The sequence below is a fragment of the Balaenoptera ricei genome, chromosome 2, assembly GCF_028023285.1.
Source record: "Balaenoptera ricei isolate mBalRic1 chromosome 2, mBalRic1.hap2, whole genome shotgun sequence".
Classification (NCBI taxonomy): Eukaryota; Metazoa; Chordata; class Mammalia; order Artiodactyla; family Balaenopteridae; genus Balaenoptera; species Balaenoptera ricei.
Window position 1 is genome coordinate 55,540,075 of NC_082640.1, and position 15,343 is coordinate 55,555,417.

General features: G+C 55.1%; 7 non-coding genes across 7 annotated transcripts; all 7 read left to right on the forward strand.

The window, feature by feature from the left end:
• Nucleotides 1-2,119: 2,119 nt before the first annotated feature.
• LOC132361603 (small nucleolar RNA SNORD116) lies at nt 2,120-2,211 on the forward strand. Its single transcript, XR_009501879.1, has one exon. It is a non-coding gene; the product is annotated as a small nucleolar RNA SNORD116 (small nucleolar RNA).
• Nucleotides 2,212-4,652: 2,441 nt separating this feature from the next.
• LOC132361318 (small nucleolar RNA SNORD116) lies at nt 4,653-4,744 on the forward strand. The gene has a single exon (XR_009501623.1). It is a non-coding gene; the product is annotated as a small nucleolar RNA SNORD116 (small nucleolar RNA).
• Nucleotides 4,745-5,133: 389 nt separating this feature from the next.
• Nucleotides 5,134-5,225, forward strand: LOC132361868 (small nucleolar RNA SNORD116). The gene has a single exon (XR_009502133.1). It is a non-coding gene; the product is annotated as a small nucleolar RNA SNORD116 (small nucleolar RNA).
• A 2,425-nt stretch (nt 5,226-7,650) lies between these two features.
• On the forward strand, nt 7,651-7,742 carry LOC132361604 (small nucleolar RNA SNORD116). The gene has a single exon (XR_009501880.1). It is a non-coding gene; the product is annotated as a small nucleolar RNA SNORD116 (small nucleolar RNA).
• A 2,441-nt stretch (nt 7,743-10,183) lies between these two features.
• Nucleotides 10,184-10,275, forward strand: LOC132361202 (small nucleolar RNA SNORD116). Its single transcript, XR_009501508.1, has one exon. It is a non-coding gene; the product is annotated as a small nucleolar RNA SNORD116 (small nucleolar RNA).
• Nucleotides 10,276-10,664: 389 nt separating this feature from the next.
• Nucleotides 10,665-10,756, forward strand: LOC132361869 (small nucleolar RNA SNORD116). Its single transcript, XR_009502134.1, has one exon. It is a non-coding gene; the product is annotated as a small nucleolar RNA SNORD116 (small nucleolar RNA).
• Nucleotides 10,757-13,184: 2,428 nt separating this feature from the next.
• LOC132361605 (small nucleolar RNA SNORD116) lies at nt 13,185-13,276 on the forward strand. Its single transcript, XR_009501881.1, has one exon. It is a non-coding gene; the product is annotated as a small nucleolar RNA SNORD116 (small nucleolar RNA).
• Nucleotides 13,277-15,343: the final 2,067 nt, after the last annotated feature.

The following is a 15,343-nucleotide window of genomic DNA, read 5'->3' on the forward strand; positions in this document are numbered from 1 at the left end:
CGTTGCCTTGTTCCCGCAAGGAAACAGAAGTCTCTGCGCTCACGGTCAGAGAAGGAGTCCTGGCCAGGCCAGGCGTCTATGTCATGTTCAGCTTGGGAGGTGGGATATAGTTCAGGTTTGCCCTGATGGTCGGGGGAAATCAAATGGGCCACTGTCCCCGGGATTTCGGCGACGTTGATGGCGCCTCCTTGGGTTGTGTCCTGCCTGTCTGCTGTGTGTGGAGAGTTTGGAAAGTGCCTTAGGCAAATCCAGGGGACATCAAGCTACTTAGGTGAGGGGTGGATTCGTTTGGATCCTGGTGGAGAGAGCAAGGCAAGGCGAGCGGGAAATACACGGGAGAGTGTTGACTAAGCCCACAGGCTTACTGTTGGGTGGATAGATCGGTATGGGTGGATATGTCGGTGGACATAGGGTTCCCGGAACTCTTTTGGGATATCTTCAGGAGCATTTGGAGCCCCGTGTAGGGAAGGAATACAGGTGCACATTCGTGGACCATCCCAACCTTTTCCTCTCCTTTCTCAATGTGCTTCACGGCGGGTCCTTGTTCCAGCGAATGGTGCCTTCACGGCACAGTATGGTGTCTTCTCACTGGGACCGATTTGGAGCCGTTGGGATGTTTTGTCCCTGTGTGGCCTCATTGCCCCTATGTTGAGGATGTTAAGGTGTTCCTTAGGACAGCCCAGCGTCATTGCTATACCAGGTCGGCATAGCATTCCCTGAGGTTTGGAGCTCTTCCCGGAGGTCTTTGGGCCCAACCATGCAGAAAGAAGGGAGTCGGCCGCCAAGGCAACGCTACAGGTTTAAGGGCTGGAGTGAATGTGTGCTGCAGGGGTCATTTTGTCCTGCCACCTTCTGGTGCTGCGAGCCTGTGATCTCCAGCATGCATGGCTTCAAGCCAGAGAAGCCATGCCGGTTCAAGGGTCCAGGATGTTGGGTGCGTTCTCTCATTGCACGGCTGTGGGTGACACGTTGGTTCTGGAGGACCTGGGTCTCATGGTTTCTCCAAGGTCTTGTCCTTGAAGGGGAGAATGCGAATGTGCAAGGTGCTACGATAAGTTACCCAGTTGCTACAAGTGTTTGGCCCGCCATTTTGGGCATTGGAATGGCTCCCTTGCCATTAGCTTTGGTTGCGGTCCTAGGGAAGTTCCTCTGGCTTGGCAGGAGACCAGGAAGTATGCCTGCTGGTGAGTCTCCCTTGATCAGTCCAGGGGTTCTTCAGGTGCCCTTTGTCACGGGTCCCTACGAGCCGCTTTTGATGGAGGTCGTCTTATTCAGCCAAGGGCCCTTCCCTTATGGAAGATCTCTCCCCTTGAGGGCGTGTCCACTGTGTTTAATCATAAGGGCCAAACGCGTGTTTGTTCCCATAGAGGGCACTTGCTCTTAGGCTGAGGGGGCACAGTTGTCCTGAGGGTGTCTCAGGGGATCAGGAAGACATCCTTTTGCTGTGATGGAGGGCAGATTGCTCAGGAGAGGAATTTCAGGGCCCGAGACCAGGGGGTTGTTGGTCGGTGGCACTCTTTGTCCTGATGGCCGCACGCTCTGAAGGCGCCAGTGCCACGATGCTTTCACGTTTGCCTGCGGACACACAGGCAAGATGGACAGTAAATGAAATGTTGAGGAGAGATAGAACACACAATGCTGGGTGGTATCGCCCTTTCCCTCGGTGCGCCTGTGCACCCTCCTCAAGCATGCGTGTGTTCTCTCACCCCGAGCCAGGTGGAATGCCAGGGAAGGAATGCCAGCAGCAGCCTGGGGCCATCCGTATAATCCCTGATACCCGTTGAAGTGAGGACGGTGTGGCAAGGCGAGGCCAGCCGAAGGAGTCTCAGAGGGGTGTTGGCGTGCATTCCTTGAGGATCCTGCTTTAACCCTTGTTGCGGTAAGCGACACTTCTTTGCTAAACCTAAAGGTTTGGCGATGGGAACGTGTGCACCGGGGCTACACCCTCACCTTCTGGTCTTTTCTCGGGGAACACGAGCTTTGATGCCCTGAGAACTGGCTGCATTTCCTGACCCGTGGCTCGGCTCTGGCCACTTCCGTACGCTGATATGATTCAGCTCGCTGGCCGTCCCATGGTGGAATCTGCAACTTTGCATGTCCACCGTTTGAGCATGTGCTTGGATCGATGATGACTCCCACAAATGCATTCCTTGGAAATCTGAACAAAATGAGTGAGAAATCCCTACCGTCTCCTCGTTGGAACTGAGGTCCAGCACGTGGCTCCCAAAAGGAAAGTAGGGAGAGGTTCACGTTGCATTTGCGGCCGTGGGTGTCTACAGCCACGTTGTTCAAGTTGAGGGTTGTGGTCATCTCCTGGGGAGAAGAGCCATTGGGAAAGGAGCCTGGGATGCCAATCCAGGTGGGAAGGCTTGGGACAGCGTGCCGTCTCTGGGTTCCTTGGTCTAGCCAGGACTGCTGTCCCCTGCCACGGTTCAGCATGCAGGTAGGAGAGGAAGCGTGAGCCATTGCTCGTCCTGCCACCTGCACTTGAGTTCTACAGGCTGCCCCCACCTGCTGGTCATTGCCTTGTGGCCTCAAAGAAACAGAAGTCTGTAGGCTCAGGGTCAGAACAGGATTCCAGGCCTAGGGCAGGCTTCTTTGTCATGTTCTGCTTGGGAGACCAGATGCAGTTTAGGTTTCTCCTGCTGAGGGGAGAAATCAAATGGGCCACTGTTCCTGGGAGTTTGGCCAATCTGATGGCTCCTCCTCGGGTTGTGTCCTGCTTGTGTGTGCTGTGTGAAGGGGCTGGAAAATGCCTTAGTCAAACTTGGTCACGGCAAGCTTCTTTGGTGAGGGGTGGCTCTGGCATCTTGCCGTGACACGTTGGGATCCCGGTGGAGAGAGAGTAAGGCAAGGCGAGTGAAAGAGCCACGTGAGATGGCTGGCTAAGCCCACAGGTTTACTGGTGGGTGGATAGATCGACGGTGGCCATGGGGTTCCCGGAACACATTTGGGATTCCCTCAGGAGCATCTGGAGGCACGTGTAGGGAGGGAATACGGGAGCACATTTGTGGACTGTCCCGCCTCTTTCCTCTCCTTGGTCGATTTGCTTCATGGCGGGTTCTTGTGCCAGCGAATGGTTGCCTTCATGGCACAGTATGGTGTCTCCTCATGGGGGCCGATTTGGAGGCCTTGGGGTGTTTTGTCCCTGTCTGACCACGTTCCCCCTGTGTTGAAGATGTGAAGGTGTTCCTGAGGACAGCCAGGCATCGATTCTATACCCAGCCCACATAGCGTTCCCTGAGGATTGGAGCTCTACCCGGAGGTCATTGGGTGCAACCGTGCAGAAACAAGGGAGTTGGCTGCCAAGGAAAAGCTGCAGGTTTAAGGGCAGGAGAGGATGTGTGGTGTGGGTGTCATTTTTCCTGCCACCCGCTGGTGCGTCGAGACTGTGGTAACCGGCGAGCCTGGCCACAGGCTACAGAAGTCATACCGGTTCAAGTGTCTAGGCTGTTGTCTGAGTTCTGTCGTTGCATGGCTGTGGGTAACAAGTTGCTTGTAGAGGACCTGGGCCTCAGGGTTTCCCCAATGTCACGCCACTGATGAGGGTGAAAGTACCAGACACCACTGCAAGTTACACAATTGCTGCAAGTGTTTGCCCCGCCACGTTGGGCGTCGGAATGATTCTGATGCCATTAGCTTTGTGCGTGGGCCAAGTGTTGGTGGCCAGTCTTGGCAGCAGGCCAGGAAGTATGGCTGCAGGTGAATGTCCATTGTTCAGTCCAGGAGTTTCTCTGGTGCGTTTTGTCACTGGTCCCTACAAGCGGCTTTTGTTGGAGGTCGTCCCATTTGGCCAAGGGCCGTTCCCTTGTGGAAGATCTCAGGGACCACATTTCCCCTTGAGGGTGAATCCATTGTGTGGAAGCGTATGCGCCAGGAGTGGTTTGGTTCCCCAGAGGGCAGTGGCTTTTACGCTGAGTAATCCCAGTTCCTCTGAGGGTGTCTCAGCAGTTCAGGATGACATCCTTATGCTGTGTCGGCGGGGAGGTGGCTCAGGCAGGAACGTTCAAGGCCCATACCGGGGGGATGATGGACGGCCGTGCTCTTTGTGCTGATGCCCGTGCGCTCTGAAGGCATCTGTGCCACGATGCATTCACGTTTGGCTGTGGACACACAGACATGATGGACTGCAAATGAAATGTTGAGGGGAGATATAGCGCACATCGGTGGGCGGTATCACCCTTTGCCTCTGTGCGCCCGTTCACTTTTCTCAAACATCCCTGTGTTCTGTCACCCTGAGGCATGTGGTGGAGTGCCAGGGAACAAACACCTGCAGCAGCATTGGGCCCTCTGTATAGTCCATGATACCTGGCGAAGTGAGGAGAGTGCGGCAAGGTGAGGCAAGTCAAGGCAAAAGAGTCTCAGCGTGGTTTTGGCGTGAAGTCCTTGAGGCTCCTCGTAGGAACCTTGTGGTGGTGAGTGGAACTTCTTTGCAGAAACCTAGATGTTTGGCCACGGGGACTTGTGCACTGAGACTACACCCTCACCTTCTTGGCTCTTGCAGGGGAACCCCAGATCTGATGTCATGATCCTTACCTCCATTTGCAGCCCCGTGGGTCGCCTCTGGCCACTCCTTACTGCTGACATGATTGAGATCGGTGGCTGCCTCGCGGTGGAGCCTGCGACTTTGAACGTGCAGCCTTTGAGCAGGTGGATTGATGATGACTCCCATAAATGCACTGCTTGGAACTCTGAACAAATGAATGGGTCTCAGGTTTCTCCGCGGTCATGTCACTGACGGGCCTGGGGGCGAAAATACAAGGCCCCAGGGCAAGTAACCCAGTTGCTGCAAGGGTTTGCCCTGCCAGTTTGGGCATTGGAATATCTCCAATGCCAATAGCTTTCTGTGTGATCCAAGGGCATCGCCTCTGGCTCGACAAGGTTCCTGGTAGAAACCTTGTGGGGGTAAACGGAACTTCTTTGAAGAAACCTAGAAATTTGGCCATGGGGACTTGTACCGCGAGACTACACCGTCACATTCTGGGCTCTTCCTGGGGCACCCGAGCTCCGATGCCCTGAGACGTGGGTGCACTTCCTGCCCCGTGGCTCGAGTCTGGCCGCTCCCTACTGCTGAGAGGATTGAGCTTGCTGACAGTCCGCGACTTTGCACGTCCAGCCTTTGAGCAGGAGCATGGATCAGTGATGACTCCCATAAATGCATTCCTTGGAAATCTAAACAAAATGAATGAGCAATACCTACCGTCTTCTCATCCTAACTGAGGTCCAGCACGTGGCTCCCAAAGGAAAATTAGGGAGAGGTCCATGTTGCATTTGCTACTGTGGGCGTGCGCAGCAACATTGTTCAAGTTGAGGGTGGCGGGCTTCTCGTGCAGAAAGAGCCATGTGGAAAGGAGCCTGGGATGTCCATCTACGTGGGAAGGCTAAGGACAACTTGACGTCTCTGGGCACCTGAGTCTAGCCAGAACTGCTATCCCCTGCCGCGGTCAGCGTGCGGGTGCGAAAGGAAGCGTGAGCCACTGGTACTCCTCTGGCTTGCCATTGAGATCTACAGGCCACCCTCAAGCTCAGGTCGTTGCCTTGTTCCCGCAAGGAAACAGAAGTCTCTGCGCTCACGGTCAGAGAAGGAGTCCTGGCCAGGCCAGGCGTCTATGTCATGTTCAGCTTGGGAGGTGGGATATAGTTCAGGTTTGCCCTGATGGTCGGGGGAAATCAAATGGGCCACTGTCCCCGGGATTTCGGCGACGTTGATGGCGCCTCCTTGGGTTGTGTCCTGCCTGTCTGCTGTGTGTGGAGAGTTTGGAAAGTGCCTTAGGCAAATCCAGGGGACATCAAGCTACTTAGGTGAGGGGTGGATTCGTTTGGATCCTGGTGGAGAGAGCAAGGCAAGGCGAGCGGGAAATACACGGGAGAGTGTTGACTAAGCCCACAGGCTTACTGTTGGGTGGATAGATCGGTATGGGTGGATATGTCGGTGGACATAGGGTTCCCGGAACTCTTTTGGGATATCTTCAGGAGCATTTGGAGCCCCGTGTAGGGAAGGAATACAGGTGCACATTCGTGGACCATCCCAACCTTTTCCTCTCCTTTCTCAATGTGCTTCACGGCGGGTCCTTGTTCCAGCGAATGGTGCCTTCACGGCACAGTATGGTGTCTTCTCACTGGGACCGATTTGGAGCCGTTGGGATGTTTTGTCCCTGTGTGGCCTCATTGCCCCTATGTTGAGGATGTTAAGGTGTTCCTTAGGACAGCCCAGCGTCATTGCTATACCAGGTCGGCATAGCATTCCCTGAGGTTTGGAGCTCTTCCCGGAGGTCTTTGGGCCCAACCATGCAGAAAGAAGGGAGTCGGCCGCCAAGGCAACGCTACAGGTTTAAGGGCTGGAGTGAATGTGTGCTGCAGGGGTCATTTTGTCCTGCCACCTTCTGGTGCTGCGAGCCTGTGATCTCCAGCATGCATGGCTTCAAGCCAGAGAAGCCATGCCGGTTCAAGGGTCCAGGATGTTGGGTGCGTTCTCTCATTGCACGGCTGTGGGTGACACGTTGGTTCTGGAGGACCTGGGTCTCATGGTTTCTCCAAGGTCTTGTCCTTGAAGGGGAGAATGCGAATGTGCAAGGTGCTACGATAAGTTACCCAGTTGCTGCAAGTGTTTGGCCCGCCATTTTGGGCATTGGAATGGCTCCCTTGCCATTAGCTTTGGTTGCGGTCCTAGGGAAGTTCCTCTGGCTTGGCAGGAGACCAGGAAGTATGCCTGCTGGTGAGTCTCCCTTGATCAGTCCAGGGGTTCTTCAGGTGCCCTTTGTCACGGGTCCCTACGAGCCGCTTTTGATGGAGGTCGTCTTATTCAGCCAAGGGCCCTTCCCTTATGGAAGATCTCTCCCCTTGAGGGCGTGTCCACTGTGTTTAATCATAAGGGCCAAACGCGTGTTTGTTCCCATAGAGGGCACTTGCTCTTAGGCTGAGGGGGCACAGTTGTCCTGAGGGTGTCTCAGGGGATCAGGAAGACATCCTTTTGCTGTGATGGAGGGCAGATTGCTCAGGAGAGGAATTTCAGGGCCCGAGACCAGGGGGTTGTTGGTCGGTGGCACTCTTTGTCCTGATGGCCGCACGCTCTGAAGGCGCCAGTGCCACGATGCTTTCACGTTTGCCTGCGGACACACAGGCAAGATGGACAGTAAATGAAATGTTGAGGAGAGATAGAACACACAATGCTGGGTGGTATCGCCCTTTCCCTCGGTGCGCCTGTGCACCCTCCTCAAGCATGCGTGTGTTCTCTCACCCCGAGCCAGGTGGAATGCCAGGGAAGGAATGCCAGCAGCAGCCTGGGGCCATCCGTATAATCCCTGATACCCGTTGAAGTGAGGACGGTGTGGCAAGGCGAGGCCAGCCGAAGGAGTCTCAGAGGGGTGTTGGCGTGCATTCCTTGAGGATCCTGCTTTAACCCTTGTTGCGGTAAGCGACACTTCTTTGCTAAACCTAAAGGTTTGGCGATGGGAACGTGTGCACCGGGGCTACACCCTCACCTTCTGGTCTTTTCTCGGGGAACACGAGCTTTGATGCCCTGAGAACTGGCTGCATTTCCTGACCCGTGGCTCGGCTCTGGCCACTTCCGTACGCTGATATGATTCAGCTCGCTGGCCGTCCCATGGTGGAATCTGCAACTTTGCATGTCCACCGTTTGAGCATGTGCTTGGATCGATGATGACTCCCACAAATGCATTCCTTGGAAATCTGAACAAAATGAGTGAGAAATCCCTACCGTCTCCTCGTTGGAACTGAGGTCCAGCACGTGGCTCCCAAAAGGAAAGTAGGGAGAGGTTCACGTTGCATTTGCGGCCGTGGGTGTCTACAGCCACGTTGTTCAAGTTGAGGGTTGTGGTCATCTCCTGGGGAGAAGAGCCATTGGGAAAGGAGCCTGGGATGCCAATCCAGGTGGGAAGGCTTGGGACAGCGTGCCGTCTCTGGGTTCCTTGGTCTAGCCAGGACTGCTGTCCCCTGCCACGGTTCAGCATGCAGGTAGGAGAGGAAGCGTGAGCCATTGCTCGTCCTGCCACCTGCACTTGAGTTCTACAGGCTGCCCCCACCTGCTGGTCATTGCCTTGTGGCCTCAAAGAAACAGAAGTCTGTAGGCTCAGGGTCAGAACAGGATTCCAGGCCTAGGGCAGGCTTCTTTGTCATGTTCTGCTTGGGAGACCAGATGCAGTTTAGGTTTCTCCTGCTGAGGGGAGAAATCAAATGGGCCACTGTTCCTGGGAGTTTGGCCAATCTGATGGCTCCTCCTCGGGTTGTGTCCTGCTTGTGTGTGCTGTGTGAAGGGGCTGGAAAATGCCTTAGTCAAACTTGGTCACGGCAAGCTTCTTTGGTGAGGGGTGGCTCTGGCATCTTGCCGTGACACGTTGGGATCCCGGTGGAGAGAGAGTAAGGCAAGGCGAGTGAAAGAGACACGTGAGATGGCTGGCTAAGCCCACAGGTTTACTGGTGGGTGGATAGATCGACGGTGGCCATGGGGTTCCCGGAACACATTTGGGATTCCCTCAGGAGCATCTGGAGGCACGTGTAGGGAGGGAATACGGGAGCACATTTGTGGACTGTCCCGCCTCTTTCCTCTCCTTGGTCGATTTGCTTCATGGCGGGTTCTTGTGCCAGCGAATGGTTGCCTTCATGGCACAGTATGGTGTCTCCTCATGGGGGCCGATTTGGAGGCCTTGGGGTGTTTTGTCCCTGTCTGACCACGTTCCCCCTGTGTTGAAGATGTGAAGGTGTTCCTGAGGACAGCCAGGCATCGATTCTATACCCAGCCCACATAGCGTTCCCTGAGGATTGGAGCTCTACCCGGAGGTCATTGGGTGCAACCGTGCAGAAACAAGGGAGTTGGCTGCCAAGGAAAAGCTGCAGGTTTAAGGGCAGGAGAGGATGTGTGGTGTGGGTGTCATTTTTCCTGCCACCCGCTGGTGCGTCGAGACTGTGGTAACCGGCGAGCCTGGCCACAGGCTACAGAAGTCATACCGGTTCAAGTGTCTAGGCTGTTGTCTGAGTTCTGTCGTTGCATGGCTGTGGGTAACAAGTTGCTTGTAGAGGACCTGGGCCTCAGGGTTTCCCCAATGTCACGCCACTGATGAGGGTGAAAGTACCAGACACCACTGCAAGTTACACAATTGCTGCAAGTGTTTGCCCCGCCACGTTGGGCGTCGGAATGATTCTGATGCCATTAGCTTTGTGCGTGGGCCAAGTGTTGGTGGCCAGTCTTGGCAGCAGGCCAGGAAGTATGGCTGCAGGTGAATGTCCATTGTTCAGTCCAGGAGTTTCTCTGGTGCGTTTTGTCACTGGTCCCTACAAGCGGCTTTTGTTGGAGGTCGTCCCATTTGGCCAAGGGCCGTTCCCTTGTGGAAGATCTCAGGGACCACATTTCCCCTTGAGGGTGAATCCATTGTGTGGAAGCGTATGCGCCAGGAGTGGTTTGGTTCCCCAGAGGGCAGTGGCTTTTACGCTGAGTAATCCCAGTTCCTCTGAGGGTGTCTCAGCAGTTCAGGATGACATCCTTATGCTGTGTCGGCGGGGAGGTGGCTCAGGCAGGAACGTTCAAGGCCCATACCGGGGGGATGATGGACGGCCGTGCTCTTTGTGCTGATGCCCGTGCGCTCTGAAGGCATCTGTGCCACGATGCATTCACGTTTGGCTGTGGACACACAGACATGATGGACTGCAAATGAAATGTTGAGGGGAGATATAGCGCACATCGGTGGGCGGTATCACCCTTTGCCTCTGTGCGCCCGTTCACTTTTCTCAAACATCCCTGTGTTCTGTCACCCTGAGGCATGTGGTGGAGTGCCAGGGAACAAACACCTGCAGCAGCATTGGGCCCTCTGTATAGTCCATGATACCTGGCGAAGTGAGGAGAGTGCGGCAAGGTGAGGCAAGTCAAGGCAAAAGAGTCTCAGCGTGGTTTTGGCGTGAAGTCCTTGAGGCTCCTCGTAGGAACCTTGTGGTGGTGAGTGGAACTTCTTTGCAGAAACCTAGATGTTTGGCCACGGGGACTTGTGCACTGAGACTACACCCTCACCTTCTTGGCTCTTGCAGGGGAACCCCAGATCTGATGCCATGATCCTTACCTCCATTTGCAGCCCCGTGGGTCGCCTCTGGCCACTCCTTACTGCTGACATGATTGAGATCGGTGGCTGCCTCGCGGTGGAGCCTGCGACTTTGAACGTGCAGCCTATGAGCAGGTGGATTGATGATGACTCCCATAAATGCACTGCTTGGAACTCTGAACAAATGAATGGGTCTCAGGTTTCTCCGCAGTCATGTCACTGACGGGCCTGGGGGCGAAAATACAAGGCCCCAGGGCAAGTAACCCAGTTGCTGCAAGGGTTTGCCCTGCCAGTTTGGGCATTGGAATATCTCCAATGCCAATAGCTTTCTGTGTGATCCAAGGGCATCGCCTCTGGCTCGACAAGGTTCCTGGTAGAAACCTTGTGGGGGTAAACGGAACTTCTTTGAAGAAACCTAGAAATTTGGCCATGGGGACTTGTACCGCGAGACTACACCGTCACATTCTGGGCTCTTCCTGGGGCACCCGAGCTCCGATGCCCTGAGACGTGGGTGCACTTCCTGCCCCGTGGCTCGAGTCTGGCCGCTCCCTACTGCTGAGAGGATTGAGCTTGCTGACAGTCCGCGACTTTGCACGTCCAGCCTTTGAGCAGGAGCATGGATCAGTGATGACTCCCATAAATGCATTCCTTGGAAATCTAAACAAAATGAATGAGCAATACCTACCGTCTTCTCATCCTAACTGAGGTCCAGCACGTGGCTCCCAAAGGAAAATTAGGGAGAGGTCCATGTTGCATTTGCTACTGTGGGCATGCGCAGCAACATTGTTCAAGTTGAGGGTGGCGGGGTTCTCGTGCAGAAAGAGCCATGTGGAAAGGAGCCTGGGATGTCCATCTACGTGGGAAGGCTAAGGACAACTTGACGTCTCTGGGCACCTGAGTCTAGCCAGAACTGCTATCCCCTGCCGCGGTCAGCGTGCGGGTGCGAAAGGAAGCGTGAGCCACTGGTACTCCTCTGGCTTGCCATTGAGATCTACAGGCCACCCTCAAGCTCAGGTCGTTGCCTTGTTCCCGCAAGGAAACAGAAGTCTCTGCGCTCACGGTCAGAGAAGGAGTCCTGGCCAGGCCAGGCGTCTATGTCATGTTCAGCTTGGGAGGTGGGATATAGTTCAGGTTTGCCCTGATGGTCGGGGGAAATCAAATGGGCCACTGTCCCCGGGATTTCGGCGACGTTGATGGCGCCTCCTTGGGTTGTGTCCTGCCTGTCTGCTGTGTGTGGAGAGTTTGGAAAGTGCCTTAGGCAAATCCAGGGGACATCAAGCTACTTAGGTGAGGGGTGGATTCGTTTGGATCCTGGTGGAGAGAGCAAGGCAAGGCGAGCGGGAAATACACGGGAGAGTGTTGGCTAAGCCCACAGGCTTACTGTTGGGTGGATAGATCGGTATGGGTGGATATGTCGGTGGACATAGGGTTCCCGGAACTCTTTTGGGATATCTTCAGGAGCATTTGGAGCCCCGTGTAGGGAAGGAATACAGGTGCACATTCGTGGACCATCCCAACCTTTTCCTCTCCTTTCTCAATGTGCTTCACGGCGGGTCCTTGTTCCAGCGAATGGTGCCTTCACGGCACAGTATGGTGTCTTCTCACTGGGACCGATTTGGAGCCGTTGGGATGTTTTGTCCCTGTGTGGCCTCATTGCCCCTATGTTGAGGATGTTAAGGTGTTCCTTAGGACAGCCCAGTGTCATTGCTATACCAGGTCGGCATAGCATTCCCTGAGGTTTGGAGCTCTTCCCGGAGGTCTTTGGGCCCAACCATGCAGAAAGAAGGGAGTCGGCCGCCAAGGCAACGCTACAGGTTTAAGGGCTGGAGTGAATGTGTGCTGCAGGGGTCATTTTGTCCTGCCACCTTCTGGTGCTGCGAGCCTGTGATCTCCAGCATGCATGGCTTCAAGCCAGAGAAGCCATGCCGGTTCAAGGGTCCAGGATGTTGGGTGCGTTCTCTCATTGCACGGCTGTGGGTGACACGTTGGCTCTGGAGGACCTGGGTCTCATGGTTTCTCCAAGGTCTTGTCCTTGAAGGGGAGAATGCGAATGTGCAAGGTGCTACGATAAGTTACCCAGTTGCTACAAGTGTTTGGCCCGCCATTTTGGGCATTGGAATGGCTCCCTTGCCATTAGCTTTGGTTGCGGTCCTAGGGAAGTTCCTCTGGCTTGGCAGGAGACCAGGAAGTATGCCTGCTGGTGAGTCTCCCTTGATCAGTCCAGGGGTTCTTCAGGTGCCCTTTGTCACGGGTCCCTACGAGCCGCTTTTGATGGAGGTCGTCTTATTCAGCCAAGGGCCCTTCCCTTATGGAAGATCTCTCCCCTTGAGGGCGTGTCCACTGTGTTTAATCATAAGGGCCAAACGCGTGTTTGTTCCCATAGAGGGCACTTGCTCTTAGGCTGAGGGGGCACAGTTGTCCTGAGGGTGTCTCAGGGGATCAGGAAGACATCCTTTTGCTGTGATGGAGGGCAGATTGCTCAGGAGAGGAATTTCAGGGCCCGAGACCAGGGGGTTGTTGGTCGGTGGCACTCTTTGTCCTGATGGCCGCACGCTCTGAAGGCGCCAGTGCCACGATGCTTTCACGTTTGCCTGCGGACACACAGGCAAGATGGACAGTAAATGAAATGTTGAGGAGAGATAGAACACACAATGCTGGGTGGTATCGCCCTTTCCCTCGGTGCGCCTGTGCACCCTCCTCAAGCATGCGTGTGTTCTCTCACCCCGAGCCAGGTGGAATGCCAGGGAAGGAATGCCAGCAGCAGCCTGGGGCCATCCGTATAATCCCTGATACCCGTTGAAGTGAGGACGGTGTGGCAAGGCGAGGCCAGCCGAAGGAGTCTCAGAGGGGTGTTGGCGTGCATTCCTTGAGGATCCTGCTTTAACCCTTGTTGCGGTAAGCGACACTTCTTTGCTAAACCTAAAGGTTTGGCGATGGGAACGTGTGCACCGGGGCTACACCCTCACCTTCTGGTCTTTTCTCGGGGAACACGAGCTTTGATGCCCTGAGAACTGGCTGCATTTCCTGACCCGTGGCTCGGCTCTGCTGGCCACTTCCGTACGCTGATATGATTCAGCTCGCTGGCCGTCCCATGGTGGAATCTGCAACTTTGCATGTCCACCGTTTGAGCATGTGCTTGGATCGATGATGACTCCCACAAATGCATTCCTTGGAAATCTGAACAAAATGAGTGAGAAATCCCTACCGTCTCCTCGTTGGAACTGAGGTCCAGCACGTGGCTCCCCAAAGGAAAGTAGGGAGAGGTTCACGTTGCATTTGCGGCCGTGGGTGTCTACAGCCACGTTGTTCAAGTTGAGGGTTGTGGTCATCTCCTGGGGAGAAGAGCCATTGGGAAAGGAGCCTGGGATGCCAATCCAGGTGGGAAGGCTTGGGACAGCGTGCCGTCTCTGGGTTCCTTGGTCTAGCCAGGACTGCTGTCCCCTGCCACGGTTCAGCATGCAGGTAGGAGAGGAAGCGTGAGCCATTGCTCGTCCTGCCACCTGCACTTGAGTTCTACAGGCTGCCCCCACCTGCTGGTCATTGCCTTGTGGCCTCAAAGAAACAGAAGTCTGTAGGCTCAGGGTCAGAACAGGATTCCAGGCCTAGGGCAGGCTTCTTTGTCATGTTCTGCTTGGGAGACCAGATGCAGTTTAGGTTTCTCCTGCTGAGGGGAGAAATCAAATGGGCCACTGTTCCTGGGAGTTTGGCCAATCTGATGGCTCCTCCTCGGGTTGTGTCCTGCTTGTGTGTGCTGTGTGAAGGGGCTGGAAAATGCCTTAGTCAAACTTGGTCACGGCAAGCTTCTTTGGTGAGGGGTGGCTCTGGCATCTTGCCGTGACACGTTGGGATCCCGGTGGAGAGAGAGTAAGGCAAGGCGAGTGAAAGAGCCACGTGAGATGGCTGGCTAAGCCCACAGGTTTACTGGTGGGTGGATAGATCGACGGTGGCCATGGGGTTCCCGGAACACATTTGGGATTCCCTCAGGAGCATCTGGAGGCACGTGTAGGGAGGGAATACGGGAGCACATTTGTGGACTGTCCCGCCTCTTTCCTCTCCTTGGTCGATTTGCTTCATGGCGGGTTCTTGTGCCAGTGAATGGTTGCCTTCATGGCACAGTATGGTGTCTCCTCATGGGGGCCGATTTGGAGGCCTTGGGGTGTTTTGTCCCTGTCTGACCACGTTCCCCCTGTGTTGAAGATGTGAAGGTGTTCCTGAGGACAGCCAGGCATCGATTCTATACCCAGCCCACATAGCGTTCCCTGAGGATTGGAGCTCTACCCGGAGGTCATTGGGTGCAACCGTGCAGAAACAAGGGAGTTGGCTGCCAAGGAAAAGCTGCAGGTTTAAGGGCAGGAGAGGATGTGTGCTGTGGGTGTCATTTTTCCTGCCACCCGCTGGTGCATCGAGACTGTGGTAACCGGCGAGCCTGGCCACAGGCTACAGAAGTCATACCGGTTCAAGTGTCTAGGCTGTTGTCTGAGTTCTGTCGTTGCATGGCTGTGGGTAACAAGTTGCTTGTAGAGGACCTGGGCCTCAGGGTTTCCCCAATGTCACGCCACTGATGAGGGTGAAAGTACCAGACACCACTGCAAGTTACACAATTGCTGCAAGTGTTTGCCCCGCCACGTTGGGCGTCGGAATGATTCTGATGCCATTAGCTTTGTGCGTGGGCCAAGTGTTGGTGGCCAGTCTTGGCAGCAGGCCAGGAAGTATGGCTGCAGGTGAATCTCCATTGTTCAGTCCAGGAGTTTCTCTGGTGCGTTTTGTCACTGGTCCCTACAAGCGGCTTTTGTTGGAGGTCGTCCCATTTGGCCAAGGGCCGTTCCCTTGTGGAAGATCTCAGGGACCACATTTCCCCTTGAGGGTGAATCCATTGTGTGGAAGCGTATGCGCCAGGAGTGGTTTGGTTCCCCAGAGGGCAGTGGCTTTTACGCTGAGTAATCCCAGTTCCTCTGAGGGTGTCTCAGCAGTTCAGGATGACATCCTTATGCTGTGTCGGCGGGGAGGTGGCTCAGGCAGGAACGTTCAAGGCCCATACCGGGGGGATGATGGACGGCCGTGCTCTTTGTGCTGATGCCCGTGCGCTCTGAAGGCATCTGTGCCACGATGCATTCACGTTTGGCTGTGGACACACAGACATGATGGACTGCAAATGAAATGTTGAGGGGAGATATAGCGCACATCGGTGGGCGGTATCACCCTTTGCCTCTGTGCGCCCGTTCACTTTTCTCAAACATCCCTGTGTTCTGTCACCCTGAGGCATGTGGTGGAGTGCCAGGGAACAAACACCTGCAGCA